This window comes from Podarcis melisellensis, assembly GCF_964234715.1.
Source record: "Podarcis melisellensis genome assembly, chromosome: 1".
NCBI classification, from domain to species: Eukaryota; Metazoa; Chordata; class Lepidosauria; order Squamata; family Lacertidae; genus Podarcis; species Podarcis melisellensis.
In genome coordinates this window covers 21,692,134-21,716,708 of record NC_138528.1, presented here as the reverse complement: position 1 = coordinate 21,716,708, position 24,575 = coordinate 21,692,134, and the positions used below count along the sequence as shown (strand labels likewise).

The 24,575-nt window shown below is 42.7% G+C and overlaps 1 protein-coding gene across 1 annotated transcript in view; it reads right to left on the bottom strand.

Moving 5' to 3' along the window:
• Positions 1 to 24,575, bottom strand: part of ITPK1 (inositol-tetrakisphosphate 1-kinase) — a 142,728-nt gene that overhangs the window by 73,511 nt on the left and 44,642 nt on the right. The window lies entirely within an intron of this gene.

Below are 24,575 nucleotides of genomic sequence, written 5' to 3'. Positions count from 1 at the left end.
TTGCAGGAGCCAGAATCTAGCACGAAAAGAGTTTTACAACTGATACATGACTTTGGTCAGGTTGCAGGATTTAAGCTAAATAAACAAAAAACGAAGGTGTTAGGAAAAAATATGACAGAAATAGAGTCAGAACGGTTTCAGAGAGAAACAGAATTATCACTGGTGAAAAGGGTAAAATACCTAGGGGTTAATATAACAACCAAAAATCTGAGTCTATTCAAAGATAATTATGAAAAATGTTGGTCTGAAATTAAGAGAGACTTGGAAAGCTGGGCAAAGCTGAAGCTTTCTTTGTTAGGCCGAATTGCTGCAATTAAGATGAATGTGCTGCCAAAGATGTTGTTTTTGTTTCAAACATTGCAAATTGTGGACAAAACGGAGTGTTTCCGGAAGTGGCAGAGAGATATTTCCAAATTTGTCTGGCAGGGCAAAAAGCCCAGAATCAAGTTTAAGATATTAACAGATGCAAAGGAAAGAGGGGGCTTTGCCCTGCCAGACTTAAGGTTGTACTATGAAGCCGCAGCTTTCTGCTGGCTAAAAGATTGGCTACTTCTTGAGGACACTGATGTTTTAGACCTGGAAGGTTATAACAATGCGTTTGGTTGGCATGCATATTTATGGTATGATAAAGTTAAGATCAACAAGGCCTTTAAGAACCATATTGTCAGGAAAGCAGTGTTTAATGTCTGGACAAAATATAAAGACTTATTGGAAAATAAAACACCAAGGTGGCTTTCACCTTTGGAAGCTAAGGCCCGAAAAGGAACCAATATGGAAGCCTATTGGCCAAAATATTGGGAATTGCTAGAAAAGGACGGAGACAACTGGAAATTGCAGAGTATGGAGAAAATGAAGGATAAAGTGCGAGACTGGTTACACTACGCTCAGATCAAGGAAGTTTTTAAAAGTGACAAAAAGTTAGGATTCCAGGTGGAGAAATCGAAGTTGGAAACAGAGCTGTTAGAACCTAAGACTAAGGTACTTTCAAGAATGTATAACTTGCTGTTGAAATGGAATACACAAGACGAAATGGTTAAGTCGGCTATGATAAAATGGGCACAGGACATTGGGCATAACATTATGTTTGAGGACTGGGAAAGGTTGTGGACCACTGGGTTGAATTTTACTGCATGTAATGCTTTGAAAGAAAATGTAATGAAAATGATATACAGATGGTACATGACCCCAGTTAAACTTGCCAAAATATACCATTCGTCAGATAACAAATGCTGGAAATGTAAGGAAAATGAAGGAACATTTTACCACCTCTGGTGGACCTGCCCTAAGGTGAAGGCCTTCTGGGAAATGATATATAATGAGCTGAAAAAGGTATTTAAGTATACCTTCACTAAGAAACCAGAGGCTTTCCTCCTGGGCATTGTCGACCAGAAGGTGTTAAAGAAAGATAGAACATTTTTCATGTATGCGACAACAGCAGCAAGGATATTACTTGCCAAGAACTGGAAAACTCAAGATCTACCCACACTGGAAGAATGGCAGATGCAACTGATGGACTATATGCAGCTGGCGGAGATGACCGGCAGAATCCGAGACCTGGGAGAAGAAAGGATGGAAGAGGACTGGAAGAAATTTAAGACTTATTTACAAAAATATTGTGATTTAATGGAATGTTAAGAAAGATGCTTGGTTATAAACAATTGGCCATCACTAAAATAGATCAGGAAATGATGACAAGAGAGATTAAGAGAAACAAAGTTGAAGGACAATTATTTTAATGTATTTTATTGGTATACAAGTTGGAAATAAGATGATAATTTGCTTGACAAAAATTTATTAATGACGTAAATGGGAGCGGGAGGCGGGAGGAAGTTCAAAGATGACAGGAAACTTTGTTAAAGCAAAATAATACTGTTTATTATTAATGTACTTTTTTCTTTTTTCTTTAAAAATCTTAATAAATATTTATTAAAAAAAAAAAAATTACAAGGCAGCCGAGTGGTTTGCATTCTTGCTCTCGCTTTTATTCACATCTGCTCGCCAGTCTACAGTGCTACCCTGACTCCCATGAACGCTGAAAGAACTGCAAGAGGACATAACAGTCAAGAGGTCTTCTGGCAGGCATTTCAGGAAGGCTATCTTTTCATTTTGTTGAAGTGTGTGAGAGGTTTATTTCTTAAGTTAAAGTAAGTTTTAAACTAGCGGCACAAGTCCAAGTGCATGAGCTTCCATTTTCTCTCCTCTCTCCAAATCAGTTTTCCTTTTGTGCCACGTCTTTCAGCTTTTAAGTATGAGCTCAGGGATTGTCCTATTATTATTCGTAAGGTGCTGCGGGAGCCTTTTTTCAGCCAGAGGTTGAAATAAAAATGGTTTTAGTAATAAACGACTCCATGCATCTGAAGTTATAGTGTTTATATGAGTATATGAGCTCATTAAAAGTAATTCATCATGACTTTTTGTCCTTCGACAACTAAACTAAGACAGTTTCATACATGCAAGTCCTGCTTACTGAACAGAAAGTGTTTCCTGGAAATGGTTTGTTAGCTGAGTGTTTGCATAACGAGCCCACATTTTCCACAGATTCCTTTGGGAACATTTCTAATCCATTATTTTTCTCTCCTCCTGCCGCCATGGTTTCTTCCTAAAATGGCTGCAGTCAACTAGCAAAAGTGAGACAAAGGGGAAACTGCTTTGTCCGATCTCTGATTTCGCTCTCCCCTCCCTCTCTCCATGGTTTCTGACTGAAAATGACTGCTGCCGACCAGCAAACTGCAAGAAGTATGGATGTTTGGCTATATAAATCACCTGTGCATGCTGTGGCGTTTGGTCACAATACGTTGTGAATCTGTGGATAACAACTGGACGGACAGCAGAACCTCCCTGTAGTATGAATGTGTTTTATTTTTATGTTCATTTTTTCACATGCGACAAAACCATGTAATTTCCAGCAAATATAAACGTGGGATTTGTGCCCAACTGTGAAGAGCACCTGGTGGAGCATTCAGAGAATCACAGAACTCAAAGTTCACAGAGTCAGTTACAGGTAGGTAGCCGTGTTGGTCTGCCATAGTCAAAACAAAATAAAAAAATTCCTTCCAGTAGCACTTAGAGACCAACTAAGTTAGTTATTGGTATGAGCTTTCGTGTGCATGCATCTGAAGAATACATTTAGTGTATTTTTCATCTTTGTTGGAAGGCGCCCAGAGTGGCTGGGGAAACCCAGCCAGATGGGTGGGGTACAAATAATAAATTATTTATTTTTTTTAATTATTATTATTATTATTATTATTATTATTATTATTATTATTATTTTGTTTCACAAACACCTATTCCTACCCCAATACACAGTAAAACTAAATGTCCTTTCCATTATGTGGGGATTCGGTCTAAGTAGATCATAGAATCATAGAACTGTAGAGTTGGAAGGGAGCCCAAGAGTTATCTAGTCCAAACCCCCTACAATGCAAGAAATCTCAACTAAAGCACCTACGACAGATGGCTATCCCACCTCTGCTCAAAAACCCCTAAGGAGAGTTCACTCCAAGATCCCAGTGGATAACCTTTTCCCTGCAGTCCAACGTGAATTGTCCGGTCAACCTCTGCCTAATTCATTCCCTGCCCCAGACCTGCAGCCAAGTTCCCTCCCTCTTCCTTTGTGCATGTGTGGATGCGGATGAGGATGAGGATGCCAGTGCCCCACCATCTCATGTGGCCTCTCAAGGCCAAAGAAGTTGCTGACCTCTGAAGCAGAACATTTAGAGGGGGATTTAGTTGTAATTGCTTTTGTTTTTATGAAACATCTGGGACAGGCCTACTGTCAGTTGAATTGACATTACATGTGAACAGAGAGCCATTTCCAATGGCATTCTTTCATTACGGCATGGAAGATGGAAAGAATGGCAGTACAGAGAGTTGTGTTTCCATGATGCATGCCATGTTGTCCGTTTCCTACCAACTGGTAACAAAACAGGCACATGCAAGGTCTGTTGCACCAACTGCATGTCCGGAACAGCTCCCTGCCAGCCAAATGAACCAACTAGGACTAGTGAAGAAAGGCTGGGGCAGTTCAATTGGTCCCCAGAAATGAAGCCATCTGGGCATGGGACCAGTTCTGGTCAAGTCTTTCTGACCACCGATTAATGTTTGCAAAGAAGAAAACCATTAAAGGGCTATAGTCTCCTCCTCTCCAACTTCTGATGCAAGATAATGTTATCCATTGTTTATGTGGCTTTCATTAGGTTATCTGAGGCAGGGTCAGAGAAATCACTTTAATTCTGTTGTTAATAAACTCTAGCTGGACTTCCTACCCATTCAAATGAGGAGTGACAATGTTTTACTAGTGTACAAACTTTGCATGTAACAAGCTACAGAGCTGTAGAAAAAAAGAAATGCAGCTCTCAACCACAGCAAAGGGCAACGTGTTAAGTCCTAGACAGTCGCAGTGAAAACTCTGTGGCAGAAAAACAGGAAGCATTAGAGCTACAGAGGAACATGTGTGCATGCATAAAGCACAGCTTTAGGTTTATTTAGAAGTTTTGATTTAGAAAGCAGAAGCACACCACTTCTTTATGCAATTGTCAGCAACGGATGGGTCTGGCCAGAAGCTACTTTGACTAATAGTGGGCAACTTCGCACATGAGAAACCAATAATTCCTTCATATGCATTCTCTTCTGAATTGGTAACCCAAGAACCAAATGGAAACCTCAGGGGATTACATTTAACTACAAGTTCAGGGTGGGCAGATGTCCTATTTTACAGATTTGAAAGTCTAAGTTAAGGTTCAAGTAAGAAGTGAAATCCTTGAAGTTGCCCCATCAATAGCACTGGACAGCACATTGAGTGGCACACAAGTCACCTGGTCACAACATTCCCCTCTATAGTGAGATGTATTGCATTTCTATTTAAATTATGGTAACTATTTTAAAACTTGCATTTATGCATATGTGCATTTTATACAAATAAGGGCTCTCTTTTTAGAGGATGTGCTTCCTCTTTTTCACCAGTGTGGCCTCCCTATATTAGTTCCTGGCCATTAGGCCAGTCTATTAACAAAGTACTATCCAACTCTGGTACCATTTTCAGTGGAGAAATGCTGTACATTTTCCTTCACTACCACCACCCATCCTTTGACCTGCCTTTTATTATTCTGCCACAGCCACAGCAGTAACTGGCACTGAAACACACACAAATTATTTCACTCCTGGCTTTGCAAAATAAAAAAAGCAAGCCTTTCCTGCACATTGCAAAAAAGCAACAAGGAAGTAACAAGCTTTTTGCACATGGTGCAACTTTTTATGTGAAAGAGGACAAAGTGCAATGCATAAAGGTAACACCCTGTACAAATGTCATTGATCTTATTTAGTGCCCGATAAGATATTTGAGGTGGTGACTGAGACATTGTATGAACTAAGCAGCTCAGATTGTGGAAGTTGCACCTGCACAGTGCACTATGGCCCTGCTGCCTCAGCACTTTGGCAGGCTATTTACAGTGAACCACGACCGCAGCCTGGGGTTATTGGAACAGCAGTCAGTGGTACACCCAAATCAGGGCTCCAATACACAAACAGGTTATCTAAACAGTCAAGATCTCTGCAGTCATATTGGCCCTGCAAACGTAGAAGATTGCTGGTGATACAATACTGCCCAATCTCATAGCCACTACTTGCAGGCTGGGAGCATCTCATGAGATTATTCAGTGGAGTTCTCTTGAGCAGATTCTGCCAGCCCTAATAACTTGGTGGAACTTCAATGCACCAAAGCTGGTAGACTCCTACCCCTTCTCTTCTCAGGCTTGCAGGGTTTTCCCTCCTTACCTTTGCGGATTCCCTCTACCTTTCATTTTCTGAGCCAAGCTCAGCTAGCATAATGTTTTTGTTACAGCATTTCTGCCATTGTTAACTGAAACCAAAGTTTGCAAGTCCACTTATAACCATGGTTGCAAGCTAGGATTTGGAGCTGAACCATAGCTAGCAAAAATAGCATGGCTTTACAACTGGTAGCTCATTTTAAAAAAAATGGAGGAGGAGGAGGAGGAGGAATAATTAATGTGTGGAGGGGAATGAGTATGAGAACCTATGCAGTGCTCCCAATTTCCTAACCTTACCACAATTATTTATTTTATTGGGCCAATTCTTCATGCTTCAAGCTTCAGGTCTTACAAGTATTCTAAGCAAAGACTGAATAAAGGAATGTATAACTAGTGGTCACCTGAGTGTTTTGAGAACAAATATACACAGACTGCCCTTCCCTTATTTTGTTATCCCCTTTGTTGTCTAAATTAGAGAATGCAAGTTCCTTGGGCAAGAGCCTCTTTTTGTTTGTTTTCCTACATTATTGGAAACGCACCACATACATCAGTGTTATTATGCAAACAAATGAACCAACAGCACTTCCATGTCCCCTGCCCCAAGAAAGGCAAGATGATATTCACATTTCAGGCCTTTCAGAACGAGCAGCAAGCAAAAAAACAAAACTACTAGAGTAAGCAATTCCTGTTAGGCAAGCAGCTTTGTATTTTCTATGCCACTGGGAAACTTGTTTAATTCAAGGGTCACTGCAGATGTTCAACCCAAGTCCACATTCCCCTCCACCTCTTTTTACTATGGTTACTTGGGAGGACCATTGTGAAGTACACAATAGTGCCACACAATTCCTACCTGAGCATATGCTTGGCATCCTTTTTAAACTTGGAACAAAGGGAGAGAGAGGCGGCAGCAGCAGCTGATGCAACCTTCACTAGGTGAAGGATAAATACACCTAGAAGTTAACCATGTGGAATATCTGTGACATCTGTAGTGTCTATGATACCAGTTGCTCAATGGGAAGTTGCAGGAATCTAGGCAATGCAGAGCTAGGAATTCCTTTGCCTCACCCACTGTAGGACATGGCGCTCTGATAGAGATAACCAAGTGTTATTGGTCTACTAGCTCTGATGCATTGAAGTTCCACCAAGTCATTAATGCTGGCAGAATCTACTCAAGAGAACTCCACTGAGCAATCTACTCTACTAGAATTCTGGTATGGAAATCAATGAGAAGAATTAGAAAGAGCCAAAGTGTGACCTTTTCAAGAATTATTGAGCTGTCACCTCACACTGGGCCAAATTAAGACTTCCCAGAGACCTCCAGACCGTGGATGGGATCAAAGGTGTGAACAGACATGTACACCATCAGAGAAGGCCCCAGGCCTGATCTGTACCCTGGCGGGCCTAAAGACCTCTCAGTGGCCACTATCCAGCCTGAGCCAGATTCATACAGAGCTATGCAACAGGTTTTCTGCGCTGGCCCAGCATCAGATCTCCTACGGAAATCTGGATGTCCGCAAAATTTGCCAGTGACTGTTATTTTATTTATTTATTACATTTATATACTGCCCTGTCGCGTATTCTACGCGAAGCTTTCAGCAGAGACGCTAAGAGTTCCAGGTTTGTCCAGTTCTGTCTTTTTTAATGTGAGCTATTTACACAGGCATGTACAAAAGAAACAGACCATACAGAGTACTTACAAACGAATACTCTCCTCCACCACAGCTCTACAGCACAACCACCATACAGGACAACCACCACACCAACCACACCCACTGTTACACAGGCTTTCCTTTTAAAGCAGGTGATACTAATTACACTCCTGCTGAGTCACTCTGACCCAGCAGAGTATTGCATCATCCTGAAGCCTGCAGGCTTATCCAGTATCCTGCAAATCCCAACACTCCTCCTTAAGTCAAAGGCTTCAGACCTAATAATTCTCTTAAGTCTCGAAATTTAGGAGCATCCAAACATTTTGTATACAAATCTGCCACATTACATTTTGTGTTACAGTGCTGTACCTTTAACACATTTCTTTCCAAAGCATTTTTCACATTTCCGTATCTTATAGCTATATGTTTGCTCTTGCTTTTAAAGTTCTGTTGGTTAGCAAGCTGTTGTGCAGCCATGTTGTCACTTAGCACAGTGATTGGCATTTCAGAAGGTATTCCAAGCTCTTTTGTTAGGCAAGCAAACCATTCTATTTGTGATACACATTCACTTATGGCTGAGTACTCTGCTTCACAAGTACTTGTGGCAACAAATGTTTGTTTCTGGGATTTCCACTGAACCAGGGCATTTCCAATATATATGGCATAGCCAGTGGTAGACTTTCCATTTTCTCTGTCCCCCCAGCTGGCATCAGCGTATGCATACACTTGCTGATCACATCCTGTATCCAGCACCAGTTTGTAATCTTTTGTGCCTTTCAGATACCTTAGGATTCTTTTAAGTGCTAGCCAATCTCTCTGAGCCGGGTCTGCACTTCTTTGGCTTAACATGTGCACTGCCAATGTTATGTCAGGTCTTGTCCAACAACTTAAATATAACAGAGAACCCAACAGAGAATGAAACGCTGTTGCATTCTCACATTTTTGCCCTTCTGGTTCATTTTTGTACTGGGTAGTTATGGGAGTATCAACCTCATTTGCCCTCTCCATTCCATATGTCTTTAATAATTTTTCAATTTTTTCCTTCTGACTCAGAGAGTAGATGCCCTCTTCATTTCTCTGAACCTCTACTCCTAAGTAATTCTGAATCTCTCCCAAATACTTCAGTTTGTATTTGTTACCTAGGCTGTTCATAAACCAAGACACTTGCTTTTGTGCAGTTGTTATCAGACAGATATCGTCAACATACAAAAGTAAATAACAAACACTTCCTTGCACCACTGCTGAATATAAACAGGAATCAGCCAGGCTTTGTTTGAATCCCATCTTTTTCAAAGTTGTGTCTATGCATTCATGCCATAGACGTGCACTTTGGTGCAACCCGTATAGTGCCCTTTGCAGCTTTAACACCATGCTGTCTTTTTCCAGCTCATAACCTGGTATTTGCTGTAAATACACCTCGGCGTCTATAGGAGCATTTAAATATACTGAGGCAACATCAAAATGATTAACTTTTAACCCTCTCAGACTTGCCATTGCTAAAACTGATTTTACTGTTTCAGCCTTTGCTGTTGGGGCAAACACTTCATCATAATGTATCATTTTCCTTTGTGTAAAGCCCCTTGCCACCAACCTGGCTTTCCTCTGACAACTACCATCAGCCAGCTTTTTCACTTTGAAAACCCACTTACAGCTTATGGGCTTTTTACCTTCAGGCAATTCTGTAGGGACAAACACATTGTTGTTTAGCAGAGAGTTATACTCTGCCTGCATTGCCTTTAACCACGCCTCTTTCTCTAGAGTAGGTAACTCTTGCACTTCTTCAAAGTTTTCTGGCTCAGTTACACAAACCTGGTTTATGGTGGCTGGGAACCCATAACGGTCTGGAGGCTGACCTTTATTACTTCTTGCAGACCTCCTTGGTTCATTAATCTCATCCCTTGGGCTACTTTCAGGACTGCTTTTGGGGTGGATTGACTCTGTAGATCTACCTCCTCCTGTCCCTGTTGCACTTTCTTTTCTCCCCTGCTCCATACTAGCAGCTGGAGAAAAATGCTCAACCTTTACCTCCTCCCTTTCAGTTTCTCTGGGAGAGTTGCCAATTCTCAGCTTTGTTTCAACTGCCTTATCAGGTATGCTCGGCAGTAAAACTTTTTCTGGCAGCAGGTTTGCATGTATCTTGGGCCAATTTCTTTGCTCATTAAAGCTGGCTGATCGACTATAACTCAAAAGATTTTTATCATCTTCAAACCTGTAAGCTTTCGTACCACTTTCATACCCAAGAAATAGCAACTGCTGTGCCCTTTTCCCACCTTTTCTTCGGTTCTTTACAGGTATGTCAACCCATGCCTTTGTCCCAAAGATTCTCAAATGTTGCAAACTGGGACTTTTGTTATAGAGAATTTTATAGGGTATGTCATCTAGTACCCTTGACCACAAGCGATTCCCAATATAATTTGCGGTCTTAATACTCTCAGCCCAGTACTTAATTGGGAGATTTGCATCTGCTAGCAATGCTTTCATTTGTGTCTGCAAGACACCTCCCCTACGTTCTGCTACTCCGTTCTCCTGAGGCGTCGCCACATTGGTAAGCCTATGTTTGATCCCTTGGGAACGCAACCAGTTTCTTAGGGAGCTTGCCATAAACTCTCCTCCCCTGTCTGACTGAATAGAGCACACCTTTTCGCCAAGTTGCCGTTCTACCCTTCTTACCCAGAACTTCAAAGTTTGGGCAACGTCAGACTTTTGCTTCAATGGATAGACCCAGCCAAATCTAGAATAGTCATCCACTAGGATCAAGCAGTACTTGTTATGGGAGACACTTGGTGGAAAAGGACCAGTTACATCAGCATGAATCAACTCCAGTGGTTTTTTGGTTTCTCTCTGGCTTGCTCTTGCTACTGGGCAAGCCCTGCTTTTAACCTCCTTGCAGATATTACAGTCTAAGTAATTATCACAACTTTTTATGTTTTTCATCCCCCCACACAACTCCAATGTTTTGTTTAGCACCTTATAGCTAGCATGAGCCAGACGCCTGTGCAGGAGATGAATACACATATCATGGGTTGGGACATTTTGCACATTAGCAACCTTAGACTCACACTGCAGTACATACATATTAGCTCTAAGGTTAGCATTTGCCAACACTGCCCCATTTTGCTTTATCTGGCACTTGTCTCCCACAAAGTTTACTTCAAAGCCTGCTTTTGCCAAGTCAGGAATGCTTAGGAGATTGTTTTGCAAACTAGGCACACACAACACATTCCTGAATGTGTGTCCCAGTTGTGGGAACACAACCTCCCCCTCACAAACCACATTAGCTTTCTGGCCCGTAGCAAGACTTACATGTTTTTTGTTTGAAGCCCTAGCATCAGTTAGCAGTCCTTTTCTTTTACAAAAGGTTTGAGAAGCTCCACTGTCCAGAACCCACAGCTCTTCATTTTCTTGACCATCTGCAGACACCCAAGCGGTAGACTCTCTCTGCTGCCTCTTGTGCTTCTGCTGTTTTTGTTGTTTTCTCGGGCAGTCCCGCAGCAGATGTCCACTGGACTTGCAGCAAAAACACCTTTTTACTCTGTTGACCACCGGCTGGTCTGCAGCAGCTCCTCCTGGCTGTTTCTCCGGCTCCCGACACCTCTGCTCTTCCCGGCTGTTGTTCCCTCTGGGATGCTCCAACAGCTGGGCTGAGGTCATCTTTCGCTCTGCACGCCTGTCCTCCTCTGCATACAACCGTCCGGTAACGTATTCCAGAGTCAGCTTATCAGTCTCTACAGACTCGAGGGAGCTGACCAGCATATCATAGCTGTCATCAAGGGAACTCAGGACTATAAAGACTTTGTCCTCTTCCCCCACAGGCCTCCCTCTTAAGGCTAGCTCCTGGAAACAGCCTGTTAGGAACTTTAGGTGGTTTACCAGGGAGTCCCCCGGTTTCTTCCGACACCGGTACAGTCTCCTGGTCAGTGTTATCAGTGAGCCAGCTGTCTCTCGCACATGGACAGCCTTGAGCGCATTCCACGCCTCACTTGCCGTCACCTTATCAGCTACGTAGACTAGCTGGCTGTCGTCCACTCCAAGGATGATCGTAGCCAAAGCTTTCTCATCCTTTTCTAGCTGGGCCTCTGCTAGTGCCAGCTTTTCGTCGTCGTCCTCATCTTCCTCAGGGGGCTGCGGTGGAGTTTCCACCACCTTCCACAGTCCCTCACGCTTGAGGAAGTGTTGCATGCGGACCGACCAGATGCTGTAGTTAGTGGCCGTCAGCTTCTCCAGCAACACGCCAGTTCTGGACTGCTCCATCCCTGCAGCTCACCTCCAGCACCCACGGCTAGATAACTGCCACCTGTACTCTTGCGCAGCGGAAGCGTGCTGGGCCCATAACCCTGTCGCGTATTCTACGCGAAGCTTTCAGCAGAGACGCTAAGAGTTCCAGGTTTGTCCAGTTCTGTCTTTTTTAATGTGAGCTATTTACACAGGCATGTACAAAAGAAACAGTCCATACAGAGTACTTACAAACGAATACTCTCCTCCACCACAGCTCTACAGCACAACCACCATACAGGACAACCACCACACCAACCACTCCCACTGTTACACAGGCTTTCCTTTTAAAGCAGGTGATACTAATTACACTCCTGCTGAGTCACTCTGACCCAGCAGAGTATTGCATCATCCTGAAGCCTGCAGGCTTATCCAGTATCCTGCAAATCCCAACATGCCCTTCATCCAAAGATCTCAGGGGCAGTTCACAAAATGTGCCTTCAGGAAGAACCCTGGCCTATTTGGCAACAAATGACCCAAAAAGTACAGTAACTTCACCGATGCAATAAGTTTGAAGGGCATCTTCAACTATGGAGACAAACTTGAGAAGAAACAACTCAAGCTGCTGCCCAGCTGGTTGCGACTAGCCTACTGTAAAGTTTAGCAATGCTACACATCAAAGCAGAAATCTATGCATAGACAACACAACCTATCAGACGGGTGCTTTGCTAGATCTGGAGATGGCAAGTTGTCGGAAACTCTTGAAATTGCCACGACACACAACAATATTTTCCCTAAACAATGTTCGTGTGGAAGCTGACAGCACTAGTGATACAAACAACAAGCCAGCTGGAGTGTTTGCTGTAAGCAAACTGGTACAGATTCTATAGAAAACTAGAGGAAGACTGGATAGTTGAGGCATGATACAGCTCTGTCACTGCCACAAGACTGGACTCTTGAGCCTGTTGCCTATAAATGCAAAGAATCATAGAATTGTAGAGTGGGAAGGGATCCTGAGGATCATCTTGTCCAACCCTCTGCAATACAGGACAACGCAGCTGTCCAATACAGGGATTGAACTTGCAACCTTGGCATTATCAGCACCATGTTCTAACTAACTGAGCTATCCAGGCAGACGTGCATTTTTCCATGAAAAAATATTTGTTGCAATGGGTCCTACTATGCGTCTGGGAAGTTAAATGTCTTTAGTTTCCTACCTTGTACAAGTCTTCAGGTGAAGGTTTGGGATCAGTACAACTAAGCAAATAAACCCACAATAATTACTGTCCTATAAAACCATTTAGTAGCCAATCTGCTCACACACTTCTCTGTTCATTGTTTATGGTTCGTTCACGAGATACAAGAAATATATATATATATATATATATGCAGGTTTTGGTGTCCTCGGGTGTCTTCCCGTGTAAAAGTTGGGGTGTCTAGGCGACGTTTCGACGAGGTCTCACTCGTCATCTTCAGGCTGGTGCTTTCGGCTTCTTGTTACTGGAACAGAGCAGGATCTCAGTGTTTGAGTTCCTATAAATGCTGTTGAGGGGGTGTGGTGTATAGCCTCCAATGTTCTGGGCAGAGAGGAAGTTCCCAGGCTAGTGTGCCTTTTCTTCTTTTGTTCCTTAATTACTTGAGGGATATCCTGAGTGATTTCTTGAGTGATATCCTGAGTACCACTTAGGTGGGTCATTAGGTGTGGATTAGTTGCTAAAGTCTTTGTGTCTTGACCTCTTGAACTTTGTGAAGAGTTTTTCTGAGAAGATGGCTGTACTGCACTTAGTTGTGCTCTGGCTTGGCTTCGTGTATAGGGGCGAGCTGTGGTTTTGTGGCTTGTGTCAGCCAGATCTGTGTAGGGATTGCAGGGGGGTGCAGCATCCGGAGGTGCCACCATGGTTTGGCTACTGGATGGTGTCTGTAATTTATCTGTGGAGAGGGTCTGGGTTTGGGTCTGGTGTGGTTGATTGGTGATGGCGTTCTGTGTGCCTCTGGATCTGGTGTCAGTTTTTGTGGGGAGGGCTAATTTCCAGATGTCTGGCAAGCGGGATGTGTCGTCACGCTTGTTCATGTTGTGAGGGTGTTTCTCTATCTCGATGGCTTCCATGATTATTCTCTTGTGGTGATGTTCCATGTTAAAGAGCAATTTGGAATCTGCAAAATTAATTTCGTGTCCTGTTTCTTTCATGTGTTGGAAAAGAGAGGAAGTTTTTTCTTCTTTTTTGACGGCATTCTTGTGTTCTGCGATACGTGCATTTATTCGTCTGTTTGTTTGTCCAATGTACGTGGCTGGGCAGACTTTGCAGGGTATTTCATAGACCCCTTGGTTTTCCAACTGGATTTTATCCTTGGGGTTTCTGAGGATATTGGCTATTTTTTGGTTGGTGCAAAAGGCTGTTTTGATATTGTGTTTATGGAGGATTTTGCTAATTTTATCTGTAGTGCCCTTGATATAATTTTATCTGTAGTGCCCTTGACTCTACGGCCTCCCCAAGATACACAAAGAAGGAACACCACTCAGACCAATAGTCAGCTCCATAGGCTCACCTCTACAAAATCTCGCTAAATTTCTCGCCAAGCAACTTCAGCCCTATGCAGAATCCATCTCTTCACACGTTCCAAACTCCTTCCAGTTCATAGAAACAATAAAGAAGCAAAACCTACATCCTAATGACCTACTTGTGAGCTTCGATGTTGTATCTCTCTTCACACAAGTGCCCATTAATGAAGCCTTGACAGCCATTCAAAACAAATACAATCCCCCCGAATACATCTTGGACCTGACCAACCACTGCCTAACCAACACGTACTTCATCCACAATGGACAAAGATACAAACAGATAGAAGGAGCACCTATGGGATCACCCCTCTCACCGGTCATCGCAAACCTGTACATGGAACACTTTGAAACCAATGCTTTAGACAAGTCAGAACACAAACCCAAACTTTGGCTCAGATATGTTGACGACACCTTTGTAATTTGGCCACACGGGAAGGAAAAACTGGATAGCTTCCTCACACATCTCAACAGCCTACACCCCAAAATACAATTCACTATGGAAATAGAAGCCAACAACCAACTTCCCTTCCTTGACGTCCTAATCTACAAAAAACCTGATGGCTCCCTAGGACACACTATCTACCGGAAAAAAACACACACCAACCGCTACTTACATGCACAATCACACCACCACCCTGCACAAATAAACTCCGTAGCCAAGACTCTCATCTCCAGAACCAAACGCCTGGCTGACAAAGACCACTTGACAACTGAGTTACAGAATCTCTCAAATGTGTTAATTGCCAATGGATACCAGCAAAACAGGGTTACGAAGCTAATCCAAAAAGAAACACCCCCAAAAAACCAAGACACAGAAGAAAACAATGGCATGGCCCTCCTTCCTTATATCAAGGGCACTACAGATAAAATTAGCAAAATCCTCCATAAACACAATATCAAAACAGCCTTTTGCACCAACCAAAAAATAGCCAATATCCTCAGAAACCCCAAGGATAAAATCCAGTTGGAAAACCAAGGGGTCTATGAAATACCCTGCAAAGTCTGCCCAGCCACGTACATTGGACAAACAAACAGACGAATAAATGCACGTATCGCAGAACACAAGAATGCCGTCAAAAAAGAAGAAAAAACTTCCTCTCTTTTCCAACACATGAAAGAAACAGGACACGAAATTAATTTTGCAGATTCCAAATTGCTCTTTAACATGGAACATCACCACAAGAGAATAATCATGGAAGCCATCGAGATAGAGAAACACCCTCACAACATGAACAAGCGTGACGACACATCCCGCTTGCCAGACATCTGGAAATTAGCCCTCCCCACAAAAACTGACACCAGATCCAGAGGCACACAGAACGCCATCACCAATCAACCACACCAGACCCAAACCCAGACCCTCTCCACAGATAAATTACAGACACCATCCAGTAGCCAAACCATGGTGGCACCTCCGGATGCTGCACCCCCCTGCAATCCCTACACAGATCTAGCTGACACAAGCCACAAAACCACAGCTCGCCCCTATACACGAAGCCAAGCCAGAGCACAACTAAGTGCAGTACAGCCATCTTCTCAGAAAAACTCTTCACAAAGTTCAAGAGGTCAAGACACAAAGACTTTAGCAACTAATCCACACCTAATGACCCACCTAAGTGGTACTCAGGATATCACTCAAGAAATCACTCAGGATATCCCTCAAGTAATTAAGGAACAAAAGAAGAAAAGGCACACTAGCCTGGGAACTTCCTCTCTGCCCAGAACATTGGAGGCTATACACCACACCCCCTCAACAGCATTTATAGGAACTCAAACACTGAGATCCTGCTCTGTTCCAGTAACAAGAAGCCGAAAGCACCAGCCTGAAGATGACGAGTGAGACCTCGTCGAAACGTCGCCTAGACACCCCAACTTTTACACGGGAAGACACCCGAGGACACCAAAACCTGCATATATATATATATATATATATATATATATATATATATATATATATATATTCCCCTACTTAAAAGCAGATTAGTTGCTTTTAAAATGTTCACTCATTCGGTTACTCATAATTCCAGAGGGCTGTTGAATAAAACCCCTAGAATAATCTCTCCAAACTAAGAAGAAATCACTACCCAAGGCAGTTTTATTTGTATTCTGCCTTTCATCTATAGAATTCAAGGTAGCACACATAGGTTGCCAGCACATGTAATACTAAGCCATGGTTTAATGTTACAAGGATCAACTGAAGCAAGCTCCTATTCAAGGTAGCCCGCGTAGAAGGATGGAACCCACATATAATGCTAAATCACAGTTTCCAGACACTTCACAGTTGCACTGAGGAAGGCGGGAAACAGGGAGAGAACACAAGCACAAGGTTTGCCACAACACACTCTTGTAACTTTAACCATTGTTTATCATGGCATAATAATAAGGCAATGGTTTTCCATCCCTGCACTGGCCAGACACAGATCTCTGCTTCAGTCAGGTTGCTCCACATTTGTTTTCAGATTATGCTCCCGGGGCCACTGCATTCGGCATGTATTTGGCACAGGGTTGCTCAGAATAGAATGGCAAAATTGAGTGAAACCTCAAAGAGCATTTAGTTCACAGTTTTCTGCAATGTCAGAATTTTTATAACTAAAGATTTCCCCCAGGTGTTTATCCCCTGCCCTCGTTATTACAAAACACCAACCCAAATTCTACAGCTTCCTTATAGCTTTACCCAACCTGCCAAATGTTTCTTCAGTTTTGAACCTTTCATCTTTATAACGAAGCCTCTTACTGCCCATGGTGATAAAACCAACAAAGAATCTTATCATAATATGTCATAAAGGCTAACCTGCTTGTTTAATTTTTATTAAAGTCATTTATAGCCCAATCCCTTTATCTCAGTGCATCCCGGGATCTGTTACAAAATACATGAACTCACAAAAAATAGAAAAACCCATAGGAACAGCTTGAACAGCTTAAACCATAAAGGTTACAAACAACTATGTACTACCCTAAAACACTATAGGCAACAGTGGTGTTGCTAGGATTCTTAAAAGACTTGGGACAGAGCCTGAGGACACAAATATTTATAAAATAGGCCTATACTAATTTATATGTAAAGATGCAATTTAAATCAATTTTCAGATGAAAAACCTCCCTCGGAAGGTTGTGGACCCTCCTTTATTGGAGGTTTTTAAGCAGGGGTTGGATTGCTATCTGTCATGGATGCTTTTGCTGAGATTCCTGCATTGCAGGGGGTTGGACTAGATGACCCCTGGTGTCCCTGCCAACTCTAAATTTCTTTGATTCTGTGATTCTATAGTTAACTTGGACTTGGTGTTGAGGCTTACACTCTCACTGTCAGACCTTAATTTCCCACTGAATGAATTAAGGGGGAGGGGAGAGTTATCTTGCCACTACTGTGCTTTGCAGTGTGGACAGCTGCTATAAAAGCAAAGTAAAAATAAATAAATTTAAGTATTTTTTTTAAGGGGGAAGGGACAGGAAATCTGGGGACCAGCACAAAAGGTCTGAGGCTCAGGCTTCCTGGGCCACCAGCTAAAAATGCCCTGCTTGGCAATTGAATAAGTATTTACTTGGTGCTGGCTTCCTAAGGATCCTATGGCTTAAAACAACTGGCACACAATTACAAATGCAGATTGAATAGTTCCTGGAGGATACTGATTGTGTAGATCTGTTTCAGTCTGGGTTCAGGTGCAGTTTTGAGACTGACTCAGCCCATATCACCCTGATGGATGACCTGTGCGTATTGGGGCACTCTTCTACAGTGGTTCTATTCCTCCCCCCCATGGGGCCACGTCCAGCCAGTAGCACTGGAAATGCCATGCTTTGTCCCCATGGTGCACCACAGGGTATACAGTTTTGTCCTCAATGCTGTGAACATCTATATGAAGCCACTGAGTGTGGTCATTTGGAGTTTGCTAGAGAGTCCCATGGACTGCAAGAAGATCAAACCTATCCATCCTGAAGGAAATCAGCCCTGAGTGCTCATTGGAAGGACAGGTCCTGAAGCTGAGGCTCCAATACTTTGGCCACCTCATGAGAAGAGAAGACTCCCTGGAAAAGACCCTGATGTTGGGAAAGATTGAGGGCACAAGGAGAAGGGGACAACAGAGGACGAGATGGTGGACAGTGTTCTCGAAGCTACCAGCATGAGTTTGACCAAACTGCGGGAGGCAGTGGAAGACAGGAGTGCCTGGCGTGCTCTGGCCCATGGGGTCACGAAGAGTCGGACACGGCTAAACGACTAAACAGCAACAAGCTGCTAGAACATAGGGTTCATTACAGATGAATCTCTTTTCCTACTGGGGACGAGGCAGGGGACCTTTCTTGCATCACATCACAATTGCAGTTAGAGAAACTTAACCTTCTTTGTCAATTAATGTTCCTAACAGCATCCCCTTTCGCTTCAAAATGAATGTGGATCATTGAACTGGGTTGTTTCCACAGCGTGCCTTTGGTTTGCTAAACTAATAAATAGGAGCTTTTAACAGCCATTCATACACTGTCTAACCTAACCTTCTCCTATTGACTTGAAGCATACTAATGAAAAGTGAGCAGAGAACAATATACTCAGGATGGTACACAGAAATCTGCTATTGGGACCAGGGGAATAATTGTGAAAGGCACACTGACTATTTAGCCAGACAACAGAGCAGCTACTGTCACAAAATACACAAAATGACTTTCTTTCATTGTGGGAAACACTAACTTTATCCTAGATCAAGACACTGATTGTGCTCATAAGTAACACTAAGCGAATTTGCGGGGGGGGGGGGGGTTAACACCACATTTTGTTGAACAAGCCAGGATGAGTATTGCAGATGACCGAAGAAACTGTGGTTTGTTTCCCCTTCACTTCCCACCTGACATGTCCCAAAGCAGACAGTCCTCCTTTCCATCTCAGACACTCCCAAATATGAGGATATGTTAACCCATTCCTACCACCCAGTAGAATAAAATAATTTATCTCAGTGGGACTCCTGTCTTCGTCCCTGCTGGGTTTTCTTTAAACTGCTAACTGAAACAATGAATATTGGGAGGCAAAGGGATATCATCATACTTTTCCAGCAGATGCTCACACACCCTTTACAGGCCCGTCCAAAATTCACCCATTACCCATCAGTGATCAGTACTTTTAAGGCAGGTTTTATCAAACTAGATCCCAAAGTCCATCCAGATTATCAGATGTTAAGTACTTTAAAGTCGTAAGTATGGGTTTCTCACCAATTGCCGGGGGGGGGGGGGACAAACCCTAAAGTACAGAAAAAGAAATGATCAGTATTCTTTGAATCCTTTTTGGAATTGTTTTACCCTCCACAGGTGTAACAATCATGCTAGCCTAAGAGTTAAGTTGTGCTTTCAACATAACAGCCCTGGATATAAGTCAATAAATTAGGCAGATGCCCCTTTGAGTTTCCCTCTCCTCACAAAGAATCATCAAAACAAGGCTTCCTCAACCTCGGCCCTCCAGATGTTTTGAGACTACAATTCCCAGCATCCCTGACCACTGGTCCTGCTAGCTTGGGATCATGGGAGTTGTAGGCCAAAAAACATCTGGAGGGCCAAGGCTGAGGAAGCCTGATCAAAACCATGCAGGTTGGCTTGAGACTGAAGGTTTGTAGGGGGAAGAATGAATGCAGAAAGGAGCCTGATGCAAGGAACAGCTACTTCTGGAAAAGTGCCAGATAAAGTTGCCTAACCTAGGGAGTAGTTATATCAGAATTGAGTGTGTGTGTGTGTGGGTGTGTGTGTTTCAATTTTTAATCACTTTCAGATGTTTCATGGGAAGTGTTTCAAAAATTAAATACCTAAATAAACAAACAAATATTTCTAGTTGCTCTTGTCTTATGCTTCTTTTGCTTAGTGAGCCATCTGCAGCAGGACACTGAAACGAACCAGGACTAAATTAGGACCCTGGCTTCAGATTTGTTGACGAATCATGGTTAAAGCAAGCCAGGTTACAGAAGCCAACAACAAACTACAGTTCAAAACTGTGGGTTAAACTGTGGGTTAAACCACTGAGTCTCTTGGGCTTGCCAATCAGATGGTTGGCGGTTCGAATCCCTGCAATGGGGTGAGCTCCCGTTGCTCTGTCCCTGCTCCTACCAACCTAGCAGTTCAAAAGCACACCAGTCCAAGTAGATAAATAGGTACCGCTGTGGCGGGAAGGTAAACAGTGTTTCCATACGCTCTGGTTTCTGTCACGGTGTTCCTTTGCTCCAGAAGTGGTTTAGTCATGCTGGCTACATGACCCGGAAAGCTGTCTGTGGACAAACGCCAGCTCCCTCGGCCTGAAAGTGAGATGAGCACCGCAACCCCATAGTCCTCTTTGATTGGACTTAACCACCCAGGGGTCCTTTACCTTTTACCTTATAGATTAGGTTCAGTCGCAAACTACTCTGGGGTTGCGGTGCTCATCTCGTTTTATTGGCTGAGGAAGCCAGCATACAGCTTCCGGGTCATGTGGCCAGCATGACTAAGCCGCTTCTGGCGAACCAGAGCAGTGCACAGAAACACCATTTACCTTCCCGCTGGAGTGGTACCTATTTATCTACTTGCACTTTTACGTGCTTTTGAACTGCTAGATTGGCAGAAGCAGGGACCAAGCAACAGGAGCTCACCCCGTCATGGGGATTCGAACCACCAACCTTCTGATCGGCAAGCCCTAGTCTCTGGATACAGAGCCACAAATACATGGTTATATATAGTCACTGTTGCTTTGCAGTTTCTGAAAGCTGTAATAAATATTGTCAGCTCCATATCTATATTATTGGTTCTCAGATATTTATGGAAAATGCCAGATTTTTAAAACTATGGGTCTTAAAAAATGTTTTGCTAGACTTTTTAGTAAAGACGACGTCAACAGTATTTTTGACAATAAATGAACCCTGCACTACTGGCTTTGCATTCTTGTCTTTATACTCAATAAAACCAGGATTCCATATTACCCACCCTGAGCCACTTCTGTTGCTATCAACACTCCAATCATGGGCAAAGATCTTCCCCAGCACTGCTATGCTGGATCACTGAACTGGAATTTAAATCTTGGCCTTTATATGAAGCACATGCTCCAAATGGTGTTTTACTGCTGAACTGTATCCTCTGCTTCCACCAAGCTTTCAAGTTCACACTTACTCATCAACGTTGCGAAACCTGACTCCTGGTAAACTTTGCTTCTCAATATGATATAATTCAGTCCTCATTAAGTCAATCTTAAAAATAAAAAATCTTTGTCCCAATCCCCGCACCCTTCCAAAATAAATTGTGAAAATTGGGTATATCGATAAAGCCAGGACAAAGTAATGAAGGTCTGAGAAATCATATTATCTGAGGAAGAGGCAAAACAATGAAGAGAGATGGACAAGGGTTCTGGCATAATCTCGTTAGCAAGGGACGGTCCAAAGAGTAAGGAGTGGCAATGCAATATGAACAAGAACTTTATGCGCTGCCCATTAAAAACAGAGATAAACATACAAAATGGAGCATTACAGCCCTAGATCAAGGCAACTATTTCAATAAACTATTTGGACACAATGTTCTTTTGGACATAATTTGGGCATAACTGTACTGTATTCATTTTTTCTTCTTCAAACAAAGCCAATGGAGGTTTGCAATTCAAACAGGGTTGCCGTTTAGTTTTTGCCCTGGTTCTCATTCACCATGCCTCACGAGGTCGTGGCTATCTACAGAAAAGCCTAAGATGATTTCTGGAATATGTAGAGAGAAAGGTGGTGTTTAAGGAACTCAGATCCCAACCTAGAATATGGCTCAGATTTAAATCAAGACTGTAGGGTAGGGGGCTTTAATGTTGTGGTCCTAGTTGGGGGCACCGCACCTGCAAATTGTATTGCAAAACAAAACAAAACAAAACAAAACCAACAACATTAAAACAGATTTCTTTTTTCTTGGTACTGCAAATTGTGAGAGGTCCAAACCAGACAGGGACCAAAGTAGGGAAGGGTTGAAGGCCTTCTGCTATGATGCAAGGCTCCGAAGTTTGGATTGGAGCCCCAGAAACTGCTATTTGCAAAGGTGTAAATAGGAAATATCTCCACAGTGCTAATTGCAAGGGGGGGTGTACTGACCACAACCACTCGTGCCTCCTACCATTTGAACCCACCAACCACTTCTGCACCAAAGGGATCTTGGTTTAAAGTGTTGGGAAATACTGTGAGACCTTCAAGGGCCTCTACCAATCAGTATATAGTTTTATACTCAATAGCATAAAGCAACTTCAAGTGTCTATAAGAACAGAACACAGTTTTAGTAACCTGTTACTGTCTTATTTTTATAAAGGCCAGAAACAGCCGCAAATTATCCATGTCTAAAGTTGATTAACTTAGGCAAACTGTTGAAACTCCATTATGCAAGAGAGGCTGGTTTATGCAATGTATTAAAAACCTTTACCCTTCAATCAAATCATCACTGCAGCTGGCTAAGTATATTCACAGCTTACAGCTGCCATGCTGCTTCCTGCAAGTGACTCCAATTAAGCAGAAATCAGATGGGCACATTCCACGACCAAGCAGCCGCCTTTCCCTCCCCCTGCATTCCCTCATGGTTGACTCAACTTACCTCATCTCATCAATTAATCAGACAGCAAGTTTTCTATTGTTATGTTTGCTATTTCTGTTGCACAGCTACAGGTTATAGGCCCAGCTGCAAGAGATCAATCTCTACAAGCCACTCAGATCAAGAGGCATCAGTCTTCCCACACTCTCTTGCTTGATTCCCCCCAGCTTGGGAAAAGTTTCTATATTAACCTTTTATCAAGACTGCTTAAAGCCTGCTCTGTATCCATGACTGCTGCTTATTCTCAAGGGACCAACAGCTTCAACATCAGTTCTATAATGCATGCTTTCCACACAACTATTCTAGTCTAAAGAAGAAGAGTTAAGCCTAGAAAAGGGTAATCCATCAGCATCTTCCATATTAAGGTCACTCCATAATATGGAATAATAATATCAGGGAACCTTTGGCTCTCCATTTGTTGTTGGATTCCACCTCCCATCAGCACCAACCAGTAAGTGGTGGAGTCTAACAACATCTGGACACAAACACACATGTTCCCCATTCCCCATTACCAACACTTTCTAGGATTTACAAAACTGAGGTACCAATAACTGGGGCACAGGAATTCACTGAAAAATTACTGACAAAGTAACTGGAGTCCATTCAATGATAATTCAAGATGCATGACACTGGTAACCTGTCCTTAGATTGATGGAGCTTATGTTTGGCACAGCTCACTTTTGAGTAATCTGGAGCTAGTTTCTCTCGGGGGGGGGGGGAATCCATCTTTCTGCTTGCAGCACACACAGTGGCTGCACATTAGGGAGCAATTTAGGAGCTAGGCTAGGTCATTCAGCCTCTTGCAACTCATTTACTGAATAATTGTAAACTTTTGACATTTTGTTCATTCGTTGATTAATTTCTGTACCACTTGATAGATTTTAAACTCTCTAAGGAAACTGAAGCCACAACAGAAAACTTAAAACAAAATGTTACAAAAAATACAGTTGCATATAAAAATGCTACATTAATATAAAGTTACTAATATATATAAATTGTTATCAATTCATTTTCCTTCTGACACACCCTCCCTCTCAGCCACTATGTTCTCACCCAGGGCCCAAACAAACTCAGCTCACCCGCAAAAATCACACAATAAGAAGAGTTCCTGGAAACAGCAGATATCATCCTGGTCTCTCACTCTAAACCTGTTTTTTATGGGCAGGCCCAAGGTGGATGGTACTTCCTTAGGCTGCTCGCAGCTGTGTCCCATTCAGCTGCACTCTTCATACTCTTCGTACACCAGGTTCGTTCAGTTTCCCAGTGGGTACAAAGGAGGGGGAAAGGACCAACCTTCACTCGAAGCTTGCTCTTTACAAAAAAAAAAAAAAAAAAGGAGCAAGAAAGCCATGGGAGTTTGACTAAAATCCTTTTTATATATAGTATTGCTCTTAAGCCTGACAGTGTTTCTCTTAAGCCCATGTAGAGCAGCTGTCATTTTCTCCCACTATCTTCCTTCTCAGAACAAAGTAAGTCAAAGTGGGCTTCTGCATCATGTTTATAGGGGTCATTGAAGTCAGAATTATAATAAAACTCACTGCATCATCCAAAAAAGGATGAAGGTCCAACTAAGGACTATGAAACTTCAACCGAAAATCACTCACACAGCTTCATGAAAGATGTACTGTACAGACCCCTTGGAAAGACACACAGAATAAAAGTGGGACTCTGCAAAGTAGGACTAAACAAGTTACATTTGATCACCCTGAATTCATCGACTTGGAAAATCTTTTAGTGTAGTTAATTGGGCGTCATGGCAAAATTTTGAGGGTGCTATCTTGCTAAATCTAAAATTCCATGGTTTTAGAAAATCACTGAGCAATGAATATGCAGAAGGTGAATAATCTGATG